Source organism: Mastigoproctus giganteus, chromosome 1 (genome assembly GCF_048544385.1).
Source record: "Mastigoproctus giganteus isolate SK-2022 chromosome 1, ASM4854438v1, whole genome shotgun sequence".
Classification (NCBI taxonomy): Eukaryota; Metazoa; Arthropoda; class Arachnida; order Uropygi; family Thelyphonidae; genus Mastigoproctus; species Mastigoproctus giganteus.
The window spans coordinates 40,866,642-40,885,274 of record NC_143575.1 but is presented as its reverse complement, the minus strand read 5'-3'; the positions used below and the strand labels follow the sequence as shown (position 1 = coordinate 40,885,274).

General features: G+C 38.1%; 1 protein-coding gene across 1 annotated transcript in view; it reads left to right on the top strand.

Annotated features, from left to right (window-relative positions):
• Positions 1–354: 354 nt before the first annotated feature.
• Positions 355–18,633, top strand: part of Ac13E (Adenylyl cyclase 13E) — a 189,596-nt gene continuing 171,317 nt past the window's right edge. Inside the window, exon 1 of the mRNA XM_090370805.1 lies at positions 355–438. The gene's annotated coding sequence lies outside the window, so the exon portion shown is untranslated. The remainder of the gene's footprint in view (positions 439–18,633) is intronic.

Below are 18,633 nucleotides of genomic sequence, written 5' to 3'. Positions count from 1 at the left end.
TTTTTAAACACTATCAATTAGAAGCCATAAAAATTTCATGATCAATGGAATTTTTGCAGCATACAGACATTGTACAGAATTCTCAAAAGATGCAATTAAATTTCAAAAATTATACAGTTTTACATATAATAATATGTACGCTATGTTACTGTCAAGTTAGTACTCCATGTTAATTAAGTGAGTCACAAAAATTATAATTTTTCGTCTTACCGGATATTTTGAATGTCTGCAAATGCGAAGTAAGAGATCACCATTAATTTTGATTCGGTTTCATTACGTCACGTTACAGCGTTGCCTTTGAGAATTATCGACAAACTGTTCATAGGTGGAGTTTAATTTATTCATGTCTTCCACCGGTTGCTTAAGGTTAAAGGAATGAGTACTGTAAACGGTTGATGTCTACTATGGGAATAACATCAAAAAATATGACAGAAAAAGGTTGGGAATTTTTGTTTGTTTAGTTAATGTGGTTTTGCTTGTACACAAGTATTTGCCACTATTATTTAAATAGTGTTAAAATAATTAACAACAATACTAATAATAACAGTAGTAGTAGTAATAATACATAGCAATAATACTAAAAACATTTGGTGTATTTTGATACTTTCATTGATTGCTCACCTTCCTCTCCACTATCCCGGTTATTTTGAGACTCAGCAGTTGTATTAATGTTAATATTGTCTGTAAACAAGTACACACTATAAACGATTCCTTGTCGGAGGATCTCAGAACTTTTCTATAAATGAATGAACAGTTAGAATAGTTGTAAAGGCTAACTTATTGCTAAGAGCGAGTAAAATATGTAAGATGCAGATTCATTAGATAATGATTTATCAAAATAAATCTGAAACATGCTTGTAATTAAAGATAAGATTATCCATGAGTAGGACCAGGAAGAAGTTTCTTCCACTCTGCACGCTTCCGTCTCCTTTATTATTTTAATAACTATCGCTACACTTTATCTCTAATCATGTTGTTTAAGTTCGAGAGAACAAAAAACGCGTCATTCGAGAGTGAATATGACACGATTTTTGAAATAAGTATCAAACAAGTACCAAAGTAAAGGTTTAAGTAGTTATCTCATATATTGTTTTTTTCTGTTATGTAATGGAGAAGAACAATTTTTCCCCTGAATATGGGAGTTTGATCTATTCACTTAATATGCCCACCCATCAGGATAGGGTAATAAAAGAATTGAATAAGGGGAGGACCCCCTGTACCATAACTTGTTCATTGTACTAGTGGTGCAGAAAACCGCACACATCTCATCCTCCCCCTCCTCTGTTTTGTGGGACAAAAAAGCCTAGCTAGCAACAGATGAGAATATATAATTATTTCCCATGGCAATAAATTCTACAGTGCTAGCAACGGCAGTTCCAGGATTTTCTAAAGTGGGGAGGGATAATGCAGTTTTCCAGGGAATCATTAAGCTTTCAGCATGTAGCAGTAAAAAAAAAAATAAAAAAAAATTAAAAAAAAATTGACATTATTTTGATATTGGGGGAGGGCTGTGACCCATTTAGACCCTATCTTGGACTGCTAAAGAGTTGACCATTACTAAACTTATTCATGGATAACCTCATCTTTAATTTTCTATTAATTTGTTTCAGGTTTATTTTCATGCTTTGTTACTTAAACCAATATTATATGTTTCTTACATACTTGCATTAAGTTTGATTTGGATGTAGTATTTTTATATATTTGAGTTAGTTTTTATATATTTATTCCTTATTTCTCATTTATTTTCTTATTGAAAAACTCTAGAGTAGTAATGGCTTATTGAAAGTCATTTCAGTAGTGTTAATTAACTTCTCTTCCTACGCATTAAATTCACTCAAAATCTTTATTTACTAAAAGCACAAAAACTGTGGAATTTCATGTAATGAATTTTTATAGTTATTGGGTATTTTAACCTTAAAAATACAGGGTGGACCATATAAAATAAATAAATAAGTTTTCTGTTTATACTCCAGGACAACCACACAGTAAGAGAAGTTCACAAGCTAGATAGAATACAGGAAAGAGCACTGTATTTAGCAGCCATGGGCTTGGATCCTGGTCACTCAGACCACATGTACTTATTATTGTTATTATTATTAGCCGTATGATGCAAGGAAGCTTATGCTGCACCAGCCAAAAAAAATTCTTGAGAGAGAGAGAGAGAGAGAGAGAGAGTGTGTCAAAAGTACAAAAGAATACCAAGAAAGAGAAGAATGATGATATCCAGCTCAGGACTCTGGGTTTGCCAAGCCCATACTCACCAGATGTGAGCCCCTGGGGTGAAATGCACCCTCGTGCCTGACCACTTGGCTGCAGCGGTCTATGTCAATTTACTGAGAACAGATGCAAATGTGAAGTAAATTACAAAAACAATTCATTTAAATATAGTCTAAGTACATCAAAATGTTTATTTAAATACTACAAATAACATAATTTATGCAAATATAATATTAATGAAGTTTTATGGGCATAAAATTATTTACTTCAAGCTTTTAATTGTACAAATTATTTTTCACTGAACTGACACATGTTCCATTCTGTATAATGGATATTTGATGCTTTACAAATATAATGGACATTTTCAGAACAAATATCCATTGCATTTGTAAACTGAACAAAAGGGGAATAGATCTTTAAAAAAAAAAATTAATTAAAATATGCCTGTCTTCTTTATTGTAAGTGTGTAGAGTTATGGATTATGGATCTAGACACTTCTAGATTTGGCCATTTCATGATTCATTGCTAAAATGGTATATCATGTGGTAATAGTAGTTGTAACAAGTATTAGTGTTTGTAATATTATGCAAGAAAGCAAAACTTATACAGCAGCAGGCAAAAAAAAAAAAAAAAAAATGACTCCCTTCATTGTCCATTCTTTATAATAATTTTTTCAGACCTTTAAATTTATTCAAACTGCTCACATCCACAATGCTAGGTAGAACTTTATTCTGACGATCAATCAATCACTCTCTGGCTGATTGAAAATTTCTGCATGTGTTCTTTAACCGCCTTTTGTTTTCCCATTTAAGATAAATATCAGTATAATATGTAGGTTAGTGCAAATGCATCATTTTAACATAGCTATCTACCTATATACTTTATAGATAATTATCAGTTAATTAGTAACTTATCAAAGAAATTACACTAACAAGGAAGATTGACCCATCCTGGATGCCAGATGATCAGAGAGGCTTATATTGAAATTAATATAACAAATGTAAATAACACTGGATTATGACAGTTCAAAGGTTTACATACATAGTAGGTTTACAATTTGAAGTTTACTTATATATGTAACATTGAGGGATGAATATCAATTTAAATATTATACAAAGTAGGCAGCAAAAGAAAATAGAAAAATATTTACAATTGCACATTATTCTTGAAGAGTTTTGACAACAACACAATTTTTTGTGTTCACTTGGTCTCAAACTATAAGCAAAGCATGTGTTGCTGCATGCCTATGCTGAACACTTTGCTACACCATTCATGTATGAATGCATATGCAATTTATTTATTCAGTTTTCAGCAACCTGTACAAGTGCATTCATAACCAAAGACTTCTCATAATGTGCCTCGGCATGCCTATTCCCTCAGTAACTTGATTACAGTCTGGTACTTATTGTAGCACTGTGTTCTTTAACAATTTGTAATCATCCCTTGCATTTTTCTTTTCTGCCATTAATTTTATCACTTCATACGACATCCATTTTAGCTTAAACTTTTGAACAATTTCAGAGTTGGTATAAAAAGTTTAAGGGCCTCTGTGATCACCTCCCCGAACAATTTCCATTTGGCATTTCAATTTTTTTAACATTAATTGGTCCCACTGAAGAGTTTAGAAAATTGCCTCAGCACATTATAATCACCTTTGTGAAAATGAGATTCCTTCCCATTACCCTACATAGTAGTTATTTTTTTTAATAAATCCCACATGAATATGTTATGATCACTGTCATCTAATGGTTCTTTTACTTGAAGGTCCTTAATACATGATGGACATATTGCCTTCTGAAATGAAGTTATTGCATTCTACATTCAAAAACAGATAATTTATTAATTCATAGTGGGCCTAGTGTGATGGAATAAAGTGTATTATTGGAATATTACTACAGCTTGTAATAGGTCCATTGGGACTGTGCTATGGTATTTTTCGGTTTGTGATTAGTTTGGAGATGCTCACTCTTTTATTATAACTGCATTATAACCATTAAATGTTTTGTGCATCTTTCTTCTGTGTTAGGGCACAGGTGCTTTTCTTGCAGGGTGACCCCTCTTGCACTGTTTGTTATGGCCAAATTGTACCTGCATAAAGTTATACACAGTGTGGAAATTGGAAAACAAGACCGATGTTATAGGACAAGTGCTGGTGCTGCCATCTGTTAGAAGTAAACATGAAATGAAACAATGATTGTTCCCCAAGCACTGCAGTCAAGATCAGAAATTGCTGTCATTTCAGAATGTAGTGCAAGCTGAACTGCATGTCTCTGTTGAGTCTGTGTTGTGGAGGAACAAAGAGCAAACATCAAGTTTTGTGTTCAACTGGGCAAAAGTGCCACAGAAACATTTCAAATGATAAAGCAAGTGCATAGAGAAAATTATCTGTCTCATGCATATGTTCGAGTAGCATAAACTTTTTGCTCGTGGAAAAGAACCACTGGAAGATGAAGAATGAATGTCCAGGCCCAGCAAAAACTGTTCAAACACCAGATTTGATTGAAAAGGTGCGGGAAATCATTACCAGTGACCAATATGCAACACTCTGACTGATTTCAGGTTTGTCGGTGCATTATAGCCTTAGTTGCTAATGCACCAATAAAACCCAACAACCAACCAACCATCAGATTTGTCCATTAATAAGGAAACCATTCAGCAAATAATCCTTCCATAAAAGCACAATTCGTTTTATGCATGGTTGTAAAGAAAGCCATCTAGTTGGTACATGCCTTTAAATTTCCTTAAACTCTGTTTCTGCAAACTCGTGAAATTCTTTAAGGTTATCCCTTCTTTTAGCTGAAACAGAAAAATGACCATATACAGTCGATTCCGGTTATTTGGGACACATCAGGACTAGTGTATTTTGGCCCGATTAAGCGGCTGCCCCAATTATCCGAAGTTTCACGTAAATAGTTAAAAAATACAATGCCCCCCCCTTACAATTGGTTCACTGTACAATCAAATCACGTTACGATGGAGTCACCATTGTAAAGTTGTTGTTGTTGTTATTTGGTTTTTAGGAGCATTAGCAACTAAGGCCATATTTTTCCAGGATATGTGGTGGTCATTCCCTGACCTTTCCGCATCCTCCGTATTTGCTGGTGACGGGCTCGAACCCTGGTCTAATCAAGAAGCGTGTGCTACGCACTGCTGCTCCTTCCCACCTGGCTACGGAAGTACCGCCATTGTAAAGTACCGTTCACTATATGATGTGTAATAAGCGCCGGTCATTGTGATCACGTTTGTGAATTGAATTTTAATTCAATTAAACCACGATTCTAATTAGCGAAAATAGGAGGAATATTATCCACAGGCCATAAAAGTAAAGATATATTAAGTACAAATTTACCCTTTTTTACCTTACCAATTAAAAAATTAAATGATGCGTGAAATTCGGAAGAATATACATGATAATCGGAAGAATTAATACGTACTGTAATATACTAACTAAACTAGTTGACATTTCTGGTCACTGTCATTTGTGGGTGGGAGTTAAAATTTAAAACAGTAAAAAGATAAGCAATCAATAACAAAGAACACGGCACACAAATTGCAAGTAACACGATATGTGCAAGTGAGAACGGAGTAACAAATTACGAAGCTTTAAAAATAGGAATGAAGAGCAGATTCTGAAAATTATTTTTTTTATATGATTGAAGATTCCATAGAAGTGTAAACACATTTTACCATAATAACCCACAGAATTCCAGCTGTCGGTATTAGCGCAAATTCAATAAGATCGAGTTTACTATCAGTTTATGTAAGATTTCACTAACACAAAAGCCCAATAAACAGGTGACTGCTAATTGTTTTTATTGTTTTATGGTTGTGACCTCCAGAAATCCGACCGAACTACGTGTACAGTCGGAGACAATCGTAGGGTAATCTTCATTGGTGCGCTCTCCTGCCCCGATTAAACGGCATTTTGTCCCAATTATGCGAAGTAAACCCTGGCTATTTTCTCGATTGGGTTTTGTTTTTTAAGATTTGCCCCAAATAAACGGCTGCCCCGATTAACCAGTGGCCCAAATAACCGGAATCCACTGTATTTTCAAGACAATATTTTATATCAATATCTAAATTACCAAAAGCATATTTAGCTAAATTATGAATAATGTTGAGCATGGCAGTTTACTTTAATTATGTCTTCATTTAATTTCTTAATATTTTGGAATATGGATTTATTACTCCCAAAATTACAATTTGCATTGACTGAACTGAAACTAAACTGAAACTGAACTGAACTGAAACCCTTTATCTTCAAAAAGGCCTACGAGGTTGGGAAAGTTCATATTCATAAAGACTACACTCAACACCAACCATGGAATTAAATAATATTTAATTTTTAAAATATAAAATATAAAACGCGATGTAAAATATGTACCATTATACAGAAGAGGAAGGAAGATGAAGTTCTTAAATGTACTTAATAGCTTCTCCCCTTTCATTCAATTTACTATGGAGGTGGAAGCAGCTGGGACCCTCCCTTTCCTTGATGTATTCGTGGTTAGAGAAGGTTTTAGGCTAAGAACTGAAGTTTATCGAAAGCCTGTGTGCCGGAGTCAGTACACTCATTATAGCTCGGCACAAACTAATCTACACAAGGATAGTGTGGCCAAGGTATTATTCGATAGGGTTGGGTCCCACTGCAGTACCCCCAAGGTTAGGGAAAAGGAACTTAGTAGAGTCACAGCAGACCTCAGAAAATGTGGCTACCCCCAGAGGGTCTTGGACAAATACAATAAGAGGGGTGGTGTCCAATGCTAGCGAGCCGTCCGCACCAGCCACCACTGCATACATTGCCTACTATCCGGGCCTTACTGAACGTATTGCACGAGCATTACGTGAGTGTCAGACCCACTGTGTGCAGCTTCCAGGATGGAGGTTGCACACGGTGGTGTCCCAAGTTAAAGACCCCATAACAAAAGAGTCTAGTAGTGGGGTAGTATATGAGATTAAGTGTCCGGATTGTGGGGAATGTTATGTTGGCGAGACGGGGCAGCGGTTCAAGGATCGTCTGGGGGAGCACATGAATGCTATAAAGACTGCGAATTATGGGAAGTCTGCTATTGCGGAGCATTTTTGGGAGAAGCAACACCAGATATCCCCAGAAGGAGCGGTCATTGTGGACCGTGCGCATGGGTTCTGGGAACGCAAGTGGCTCGAGAGCTTGCGAATTAGTTCATCTAATAACATTATTAATAGAGATAGGGGTGTTCATTTGCACACCCCCTTTTTGAGGCTGTTGTCCTCCGACGGGACGATCGGTTTTGTATAACACGCTCCCGAGCCATTTCCGGTCCGAGTACGCAGGTGGGGAATACCGATCATGTTTCTGTGGAACCACGTGTGTGAGTGCTGTGGGCCTGCTACTTAAGGATGTTGCTGTACAATAGTAATACACTGTTGAGAAAGGAGGCGGTTGCTTCCGAAAGCTACGGTTACCGGTATTTTAGCGTTTTAGCATTTGAAGGATTTTAGTCACAGCATTTTAATAATTTTTAGTGTTTTTATTATTGTAAATAGACCAGTTTTTATTTTATTTTACATGTACGTATTTTATATTGCATTTTATATTTTAAAAATTAAATATTAAATATTATTTAATTCCATGGTTGGTGTTGAGTGTAGTCTTTATGAATAGATACTCTTTGCCAATCCGATCCTAAATTACTCATTGAATTTTTTAGGCACTCAAACATTCCATCTGCACTTTCATTAGCATTTTTAAAAAAAATCAACTAAATAGTTTGTAGGGCTATATTCTTTGTTGAAGTACTGAATTGACAAAGAAAAAATTTTCTGCTTCTTTTTATTAGAAGCATCAATTGGTAAACAAAAAAATAATGGTGGATCATGATGTTTTAAATCATCAAAAACAATTTACAATGCTTTTCTATCTAAAACATTACAAACAGGTCCTTGAGATTGTCGCAGACATTCTCTAAGATTTGCCAGACAAGCTGTGCTTGCTACCTGGGAATCTAAAATGCTGATGGAACTGATATTTGGGTGACACTCAAGTGGATCCAATTTCGGCGAAGTCCGGACGGTCTGTGACAGCCAAATCCTTTGCTAGTGCCTTCATGATGGTGGGACTGTTAGTAATCCTTGGTATAACTCCCATGCGCAACCACACTGTGGGTGACCACCCAGGTTTGAACCAATGTAAGCAGGGGTCGTGGTGTGGTGCCCATTCCCCACAGAGGAATGCTGCTCTCTGTGCTAGCAGGCAATACTAGGTGGTAGATGACTCTCATCATCCAGTGCAATACCACCACTTTGCTTATTGGAGGCTTGAAGTGGTGGAACCCATGTTTAGTCTCTAGAGCTAAGTTCCGGTCAACCCTTCCCCATCTCTTCCATCATGCAGTATGACTGATGTCTTTTGAGGTTATGACAAACACCAAGGCAAAATCCAAAATTCCTTGTATTTCGAGAGTACAGCTCTAAAATAGTGTTCGCAGGCTGGCCGCTAGTTAGTACACCGGACCGAACCTATTGGTAACTCTCTAGGAGGCTCCTGGATCAGCTACTGTATAATCTTGCTACCTCTACTCTGCCAGATAGTGACTGGAGGGAGTCCGAGTAGTGCGTATGCAGGGGGTATTGTTGAGGCCACGTTATGTCAAGGATCTGGTTATATTCTTATCATGTTTACAACATATCCAAAATTTCATTACTTCATACAGCACTTCCTCCACTTTTTGTTCCCCCACTTTTTCTCACTATTGAATACACCATGAATTGTGAAACTAATAGAGCAAGCTTTTCTGCAAAAGGATCTAAACTTCCCAAACACTTCCAAGTTCATTTTACAGATATACGTGGTCTCAGTTCTAATCGCAGTGATGTCCATTTCCACTTAGTCTGCCAAACGCCGTGTATTTTTTTCTGACAGAATCTCAGTTATCAGTTGATTCAACAACTTCTTATCTCAGTTGCCCAAATTATTCGCTGTATGATTCCTTTCGCCTCAAAGGTGGTACTTGTGCATATGTCCGTTCTGATATTTCCTGTCAGGGACTTAGTAATTTGGAATCTCCTCTTTTCGATCACTCAAGTGGATCCAATTTCGGCGAAGTCCGGACTCCTTAAAATCTCTCTACTCATCCTGTGAAATTCATCTGTTGTCTCCAGCATTCTCCCAACTCTACTAATCATTTGGAGCTCTTTGACTTTCTTCAGTCCAACTTTCTGAACAGTGAGGTAATTTTCCTCGGTGATTTTAATGTTCACAACTCCATCTTCCGTTCTCCAGTCACACAGACACAGATGGTTGAGATGCTGAGGATTTTGCAATTACTAATGACCTTGCACAGATTGTTCATTTACCTACCAGAATACCAGACGATCGTAAACATACTGCCAACACACTTAATCTTTTTCTAACAAACAACCCTTCTAAGTACACTGTCGAAGTGAGCGGTCCTTTAGGCACCTCAGATCACAACTTGGTGATTCTCTTCTCCAATGGAGCCCTTATCTCATGGCTATTCCCAGTCTCATGTTGTTTGGCATTACAAGAATGCAAAATGGGATGACCTATGAGATTTCTTTTCTTCTTTTCCTTGGTCGGATTACTTTTTCAAAACTTCTGATGTCAATGTTTGCTCAGGTTATGTCAGTGAAATTATTCTTGTAGGAATGGAATCTGTGTAAAGTAATGGAGAAGTCAATTAACCGCCAACTCTTAAAACTACCTTGAAGCCTTTCGTCTGATCAATGATTGCCAATATGGATTCTGTCAGTGTCGCTCCACTGGAGATATTCTAGCTTATGTTACCCATTTATGGACATATTCAATGGAAAAGTTTGGTGAAACACAAGCAGTTGCTCTTGACATCTCCATGGCTTTTGATCGTGTTTGGCATAAATGTCTTCTAAACAAGTTTCCATCTTATGGTTTGCCAATTGTTTTTGTAATTGGTTATCCAGTTTTATCTCATACCGCTCACTGAGGGTGATGGTAGATGGCTCTCTGTCTTCTAACTTCTCCACTAATGCTGGTGTCCCACAAAGGTCAGTTCTTTTCCTCTTGTATATTAATGACCTTCTTCCATTGACCACAAATCGTCATCAAGAGCTACCGCACAAACAGATCCATCAGGATTGTTGCTCCCTATGGGACCCTCTCCAAGAATGCATTTTGCGGCTATCCACAGGGTTCGGTCCTTGGACCACTACTGTGGAACATAGTAATGGACTCCTTCCTAGCCATAGACCTTGACGAGGTAAAATCACAGGCCTTTGCTGATGATCTCTTAATAACAGTGTCAGCGACCTCTTACTGACGGTGTCAGCGGACTCAAGGGCACAACTGGAGACATTGGCAAACCGGGCTCTGTCCATCCTTTGGGAATGGGCAAAGCAAAATCAATTTATAATATCCCCTGCAAAGACAAACTCCATTCTGCTCAAGGGGTGCCTCAACCTCAGGCGGCCTCCACAAATTAAGATCGACCAGAAAACAATTAAATTCTCAAGGCAGATAAAGTATCTAGGCATGATTCTAGTTCTGAATCTGTCATTTCAGAACCACCTGAAATACTTGCGCACAAAAGTCAGACGATACACTGCATTGGTTGCCAGAGTCACTTGCAGAGACTGGGGCCTGGACAGGTGGATGCTACGTCTTTTCTATAAAACCATCTGCACCCCAATAGTCACGTATGCATCTGGCGCATGGTATCACAAAGTCACAACTGTTGTCAATAAACGAATCATTGACTCGATTCACCGATCAATCCTTCTGACCATTACTTGAGCTTGCAGCATAGTGAGCACGCATGCCCTGCAAGTCCTTGCTTGTGTCCTTCCATTGGACTTAGAGATCATTCGACGGGGCTTCACGCACTACCTGGACAAGGGTATCCCACAGACATGTTTGGGATTCACCACCGACATCATCAATAGCAAGACTATGGAAAAGAAAAAGCTGCATGCTCCCCTGCTGCAGGTGTGGCAGGATAGATGGCACCTCGCAAAAAGGCGAAATCACCAGAAAGTTTCTGCCCAACATTGGCCGGGTTTTTCCGAACTTCCCACCCTGGTTTTCCCCAGGCCTACAAGTAACATACCTACTGACAGGACATGGAGCTTTGAATGCAAAGTTATTCCTACTCGGAATACAGGAAGATCCCACCTGCACCTTCGGGGGGGGGGGGGGGGGGCTGGAGAGCTGGCAGCATCTCATGCACGATTGCCAGCTCTATGACGACCTCCACAGTGCATTCATCACCAAAATACAGTATCTACCATATGGCCAGGAACACCACATCTTGGACACCAGGGAAGAATATCAGGCTTTCTCCAGCTATGCACTGGCCCTGTTCACAAGACGGTGAGCTCTTATCGCAGCGAACCGCAACCAACCACTGACACAATAAGGAAATGAACAAACTTCGAAGGAAATCGTCCCGCGGAAGACGCCTGGAACCCAGTGGCCTCCGATAATTAAGGCACTAAACCCTGAAGTGGACCTAAAGTCGAATCAATGAGAAATGACTATAAACAACATTGATGCAAACACCACATGGATGGGAAATGAAACAAGGAATTAATCGTGGATGCTACTAAAAGTTTCATACCTATTAAGAAATATTGATCAAGGTTTGGGCCTAAATGGTTGTCAAATGAACTAATGAGACTCGTAACAGAGAAGAAAAATGCATGGGATGCATACAAATTAACACGTGACACAGAAGCCTATGATAGCTACAAGTTGATCTGTAACCAAGTTACAAAGGAGGTTAGACAGGCAAAGGCAGATTACGAGAAATCCTTGGCAAAAGATGCTAAGAAAAACAGCAAGGATTTCTTTACTTATATAAACTCTAAAAGGAAGGGGATGAATCTGATTGGTCCACTTGACATCGATGGTTCGACTGTTGATGATCCTGCTCAGATAGCAAACAAACTGAATGAGTATTTTGCATCTACATTCACACGCTAGGAATTATTAAGGTTTGAAAATGGCAGAAGGTTATCAAATTGTAGCAGGATACTTAATGATTTTGTAATAACTGAGAGCAAAGTGGAAGAGAAACTGTTGAAGTTAAACGTAAGAAAAGCACCTGGGGTGGATGGGATCTATCCAGTTATATTAAAGGAGGCGGCAAAGCAACTAAGCAAACCCTTAGCCATAATTATGAGAGCATCCTTGGACTCAGGGGAGGTTCCCACGGACTGGAGATGTGCAAATGTATCCCCAATTCACAAAGGGGGATCGAAGGGTGACATGAGTAATTACAGACCAGTTAGTTTAACTTCTGTTCCTGGTAAAATAATGGAGTCGCTGGTTAAAGATGCATTGCAGGATCATTTAGACAAGACTGCAGCAATAATTCAGACACAGCATGGGTTTGTTAAGGGAAAGTCTTGTCTGACAAATTTGATAGGCTATTATGATGTGGTTACAAAGGAACTGGATGCAAAAAATAATTTTGATATCGTATATTTGGATTTCAGGAAAGCTTTTGACACTGTTGCGCATGGAAGACTATTGTACAAATTGGTGCAGAATGATATTAAAGGTAAGTTGCTACAATGGATAAAAGGATGGTTAAATGGGAGAAGACAGAGGGTAGTAATCAATGGGTGCTGCTCTTCTTGGACTAATGTTATTAGTGGAGTCCCACAGGGTTCGGTGTTGTGTCCACTGTTGTTTTGTATATTTACCAATGATATTGATGAAGGTATATCAGGCTTAGTGTCGAAGTTTGCAGATGATACAAAGGTTGACAGGGTTGTTAATGACAGTAATGGCAGTGTGCTACTGCAACAGGATCTAGATAATTTGGGCAGATGGGCTAAGAAGTGGCAACTGAAGTTTAACCTTGACAAATGCAAAGTACTGCATATGGGTAGAAGTAATCCCAGAGAAACGTACCAACTGTGTGGTACTACACTTAAGGTGGTAGAAAATGAAAAAGACCTGGGAGTAATTGTGCAGTCAGATATGAAGTTTTCTGAGCAATGCAGACAGGCTGCCAGGGCAGGTCATGGGGTTTTGTCAATGATATATAGGAATTTTGCTAGCAGGGAAAAGGAGGTGATTATCCCTCTGTATAAGGCAATGGTCAGGCCACGCCTTGAGTACTGCGTACAGGTCTGGAGGCCTCATTTTAGGAAGGATGTAGATTTACTTGAGCGTGTACAGAGAAGGGCAACAAGATTAGTGAGGGGAATGAAGGGATCCTCTTATCAAGAGAGGCTTAAGTTCTGCAAATTGCAGTGGCTGGAGAATAGGCACCTGTGCGGTGATCTGATTGAGGTGTATAAGGCCTTGAATGGGTTCAGCATGCTGAATTCTGATGGGATCCTTCCACTTGTTCAGATTACGAACCTAAGGGGGCATAAATTCAAATTAAGAAAACACAGATGTAGATTAGATGTGCGGAAATTTGCCTTTAGCCAGCGGGTGGTTAATTTCTGGAACAAACTTCCATCTGTCGTTGTGGAAGTTGATAAGTCGAATAAATTTAAGGAGGAACTGGACAGGCATTTGGAGGGAATGGTGTGTTTTTTTTTTTTTTTTTTTTTTTTTGGCTGATGCTGCATAAGCTCATACATTTGCTTTCTTGCATCACATGCCACTACTACCCCCCCCCCACAGTCTTCAGCCTCTTCCCCCACTCTACCTGTATATTCCTTATCCATGGCAGGGGGGGATAACTCTTCTTTGTCTCCCCCACCCGCCATCCAAACTTCCCTCTGGTGTGGCATGGGCATGCCACACTGCCTAGCAGGGGTCATCTCTATCGACCCCTTACTTCTACCCCCCAGTCTTCAGCCTCCCCCCCCTCCCACTTTTATCTTTCATCTAACGTATAGCCCACATGTCTTAATTTAATAACAACAAAATTCTGCCCGACCTATTAGGCCTTTTAACACATCTCTCTAGCATTCAACCCCAACCAGCAATTTGCTAACAGCAATCTTATTAAGAATTAACGTCAAACACGTATATATATATATATATATATATATTTTTTTTTTTTTTTTTTAGGTCCTAGCCACTGAAATCCCAGGAAACTACTTGGCAGGAACTGCCGGAGCAACTTGTCATGATTCTGGACACACCCGGCTAGCCTCCACGTGGCGAGGTATGGGCAACGTCGGGCCCTACTAGGAGCCTGGCGACCAATAAGACAGTGTACTGTCCTCAATACAGCGAACACATGCAGAGATGGGAGAAATCCCAGGTGCCGTCTGACACGAACATACCTTATACCTATTATGACCACAAATCCTATCCACATAGTTTTCCTGATGATAGCACATTGCATTCCACTTTCCAGTTTGAGAAACCTTGCCCTGCTCAATCAGCTTCAACTTCTTGAATATCCTCTACCAGTTCCTTAAATGCTGACCTCCAGGTAATTCTCCAGTGGGGCAAAGACAGCTTTGTTGATCACTCCTTCCAAAATTCAGTCCTGTCTTATATCTTGCAAAGAGGATTCTTCTGCTCCCATGCTTATCTTTGGTGACACTCCCGTTTCTAGACAACGTCATATATCTCTATTGGGAATTAGCATGACTTCTAATCTCTCTTGGCACAAGCACATTACAATTATTGCTTCTTCTGCATCTAAAAAACTTGGTTTTCTCTTTCGCTCTCGGCACTACGTTTCTTCCAAACAACTGTTCACTCTGTACAAATCTCAAATTCACCCTACCATGGAATATTGTTCCCATAACTGGGGTGGTGCCCCCAAAACCTCTCTCAGGCTTCTAGATTTCATTCAGAAGAGGGCTGTTAGGTTAATTAGGCTGTTAGGTTAATTAATGACTCATCTCTAACAGTCTCTCCACTCTCTGTCTCATAGACGTACTGTTTCTGCCACATGCCTTTTCTACCGATACTTCCATGGGCACTGTTCTTCCGAATTGTCTTCTGTAATTTCTGCTCTCTCTTTCAAAACAGCCCAAACACATGCTGCCAACAGCCATTTACTGTCAACTTCAAACTCACAGAACCAATTTTATTTTCCTCATTTATTCATTCAACTGCCGTTTTTTGGAACAACCTTCCCTCATACATATTTCCTGAAAATTAGTCTACAAAAGTTTGTCTGATGTCAACAAATATCTTCTTTCATCTTCTCCACCTCCAACCCAAGCATGGTACAAAGTAATATAGGTTCTAATACTTCTGGTGTTTGGGGTTTTCATAAAAAAAAAAAAAAAAAAAACAATGGCAGCAGATTTAGTTCTTCCACATGATATTTTTGGTTCAATTTTTGAATCATTGTAAAGTTTAGAGTTCAATTTCATGCTACAGTCTATTGAGCTATAAGAATGGTAATGCTTAATTGAATCCTGAATATGAGTTATTTCAGCTGCAGTAACTAAATCCTCTTCTTTTATATTCTTTTTTACAAGAAACCTATCAAGAAGATTTGAAGATTTTGGCGATTTTGAGCCAATTTATGAGCTTGCGAGTCTTTATACCGAGTAACTGCTAAGATGCCCATAAAACCAACTTTAAATATATTTCTGCATAGGAGACATCTTGTCTCATGAGGATCATTTGTTGAAGCTAGCCATATGTATTCTTGCTCCCAATTTTTGCCATAAGAACAAAGCCTCTTCTTTTTTGAGGGAAATTTCATTTTTGATGGCTGAAAAATAAAATTTGTTTGTATATAATATGAAATATGTAGGTGCCTATAACCATATAAATGAAATAGATAAATTTTTTTTGTAGAATTATAGTAAAAACAGTTTAAACAAAGCCATCGAACTCCATATTATAAAAAGTGATTTTTCCGATACCTATGATTTTATTAATTATCTACCAGTTGCATGATTTTCATGAAAATTAGATCGTGGCCACACAGTGCAAGTTTTTATGCTTTATCAAAAAAATATATATATAATTTCATTGAGAATATGAAGTTAAGTGCATGGTTTTTGTGAAACTACATATATGAGCCGGAGAGGTTAGATTAGGTTATGTTAAGATTATCGCTTTATGCTTCATGCTTCATTTCTCAGTGGCGGATTTTGCATTTGAGTGGTTTTTAACATATCCCCTGAGCTAAAGCTTTGAAATGTAATTGTAATTTTTTGTTGGTTTGGGGGGGGGGGGTCCCTGTGCATGTGTGATCTGAAGCATATGCCTCCTATGCCTTTGCAGAAATCTGCCACTGGCACAGGCATTGAAAAATGAAAATAAAGGACAAATTGCATCCTTTCTCGTTTCAATAAAGGACAAGGATAGTTTGGCTAAAATAAAGGAATGTCCTTTGAAATAAAGGACATCTGGCAACCCTAATCCCATCCCTGTAGAAGCAGTCTTTCCTGTTAGCAAGCACAGACCACACTGAAAAAAAAAATCTACTCCATGAGTCTTGCACAGTCTCTCCAGGGCCGAATTGATTGACAACACTCTCATCATATACTCCCTCCTATTGTGTCTGGGCAGAATTGCAGACCCTTTCAAATTTAACCCTAACTTGCGACTTTTTTTCAACATTGACCTGTGCTTGTTAAGTAAATCTACAGATCTCTTACTCTTAAGGCCATTAGTACCAACGTGTACAACAATATTACCTTTTGTGCCCTTAAAAGATGATATCTCCTCTACAATGTCATCAAATTTTGACCCTGTCAGACATACCGTGGTCCTGTTCCACTTATTCTTTTTTGCATAATATATTCCCCGTCTCCCTTTAGTATGTTCCATTTAGTATGTTCCTCTTTCATTTAGAGTTGTAAGGAAATTTCAGGTATTAAAATCTATACTTTGTTCCAACCTAAGTTGATACCTCTGAGAAAAGTGTAGGGATTTCTCACAACAAAATGACATAATGTATTGATAGCACTGCTTCCATCCAAAGCGTAGTTTTATTTTTGTTTTTTTTTAAACAAATAATAGCTGTTCAAACAAATAAAAACAGTGTAACAAAAATATAAATTTAAAAATACATATAATTATATGTTATCTTTTGTAATTTTGATCATCATGAAATTAAGAAATTCTAAAAATTATAAAATTGAATAAAGTGGTATGTTGCAGTACAAACTTTCTTTAACAGATGGTGCTACAGTGATTGTCCAATAGGCTGACAGGTTGTAAAAACCAGTTTTGTTAGTAGCATTAACATTCCGTGTAACAATTTTGCAATGGAGCAATGAACAAAAGTCAAATTTTGCTTTAAACTGGAAAAATCTGCAACAGAAATGTACAAAAAATTAAAAACTGTTTATGGTGATGAAATGTCAAGTTATATCATTGTGTTTTAATGGTATAAGCAGTTCAAAGACAGGGACATGAGGATGTTCATGATCACCAAAGAAGTGGGCATCAGTCAACCTCTTGAATGAGGATGGAGTTGCAAAAGTTCAGGAAATTGTGAAAAAAGATTGCTATATGACCCTCAGAATGATGGCTGATGAGTTGGATTGAATAAGAAGATGATTCGTCAAATTCTGTATGAAGATTTAGGGAAAAGGAAGGTTTGTGTAAAATTTATGCTGCACAGCCTCAAGGATGAGCAGAAGGAATGAAATGTCATGTGAAGACTTCATCAAGACTTGTAAAGACAGTCCTAATTTTCTTGACTGTATTGGCACTGGAGATGAGTTTTGGGTGTTTCAGTATGACCCAGAAACAAAGTGTCAGATTGAGCTGTGGACTTAAAAATCATCACCAAGGCCAAAAAAGTTTTGTTTACAAAGTCCAGGATCTAGATGATGCTGATCATGTTTTTTGACAGTGTGATTCATAATGAATTTGTACCTAAAGAGGGGAGAGAGTCAATGCTGTATTCTATGTACAGATGCTTCAAAAACTATTGAAGCATATTTCTTAGGTGAGGCTGCAATTTTGAAAAAAAGAAAGCTTGTTCTTGTTGCATGATAATGCCCTTACCCATTCTGCACTTGCTGTGTAAACATTTCTGATGAAACATGGCATTTGTATAGATCAACCATCCACCCTACTCTTCCAGTCTAGCACCAGCAGACTAATCTTCCTCTCTCTCAAGGTGAAAACTGTCAAGGAAAGAGATTTCAGGATATTGAGGACATCCTGAAACAGTGGCATAACTATGTCAATGCGGTTTGTTTGGGCCCATGACTGAAAGGGGGCCTACTGCACTCCTGCCCAAAACAGAAAAAGATTTAATTGAGTAAAAAAATGTAAATTTTTTAGTTATGTTTATGATAAAATTTACTATATCTAGGAACAATAATTTTTTTTCACATTAAGCATGGTATCTAGCTGCACAGCACAAGTGAAACTGCAGTGAATAGAGGTGAAATGGTATTAGCATAGCTGCTGCTTCCAAGGCAATTTTTAAAGATTTGTGACTGTGGGGACCAAAGTGAAATAGGGACCCACTTATTGGGGGTTATTATTATTGAGTATAGTATTACTATTGCACCTATAATACAGGGTGAGCATAA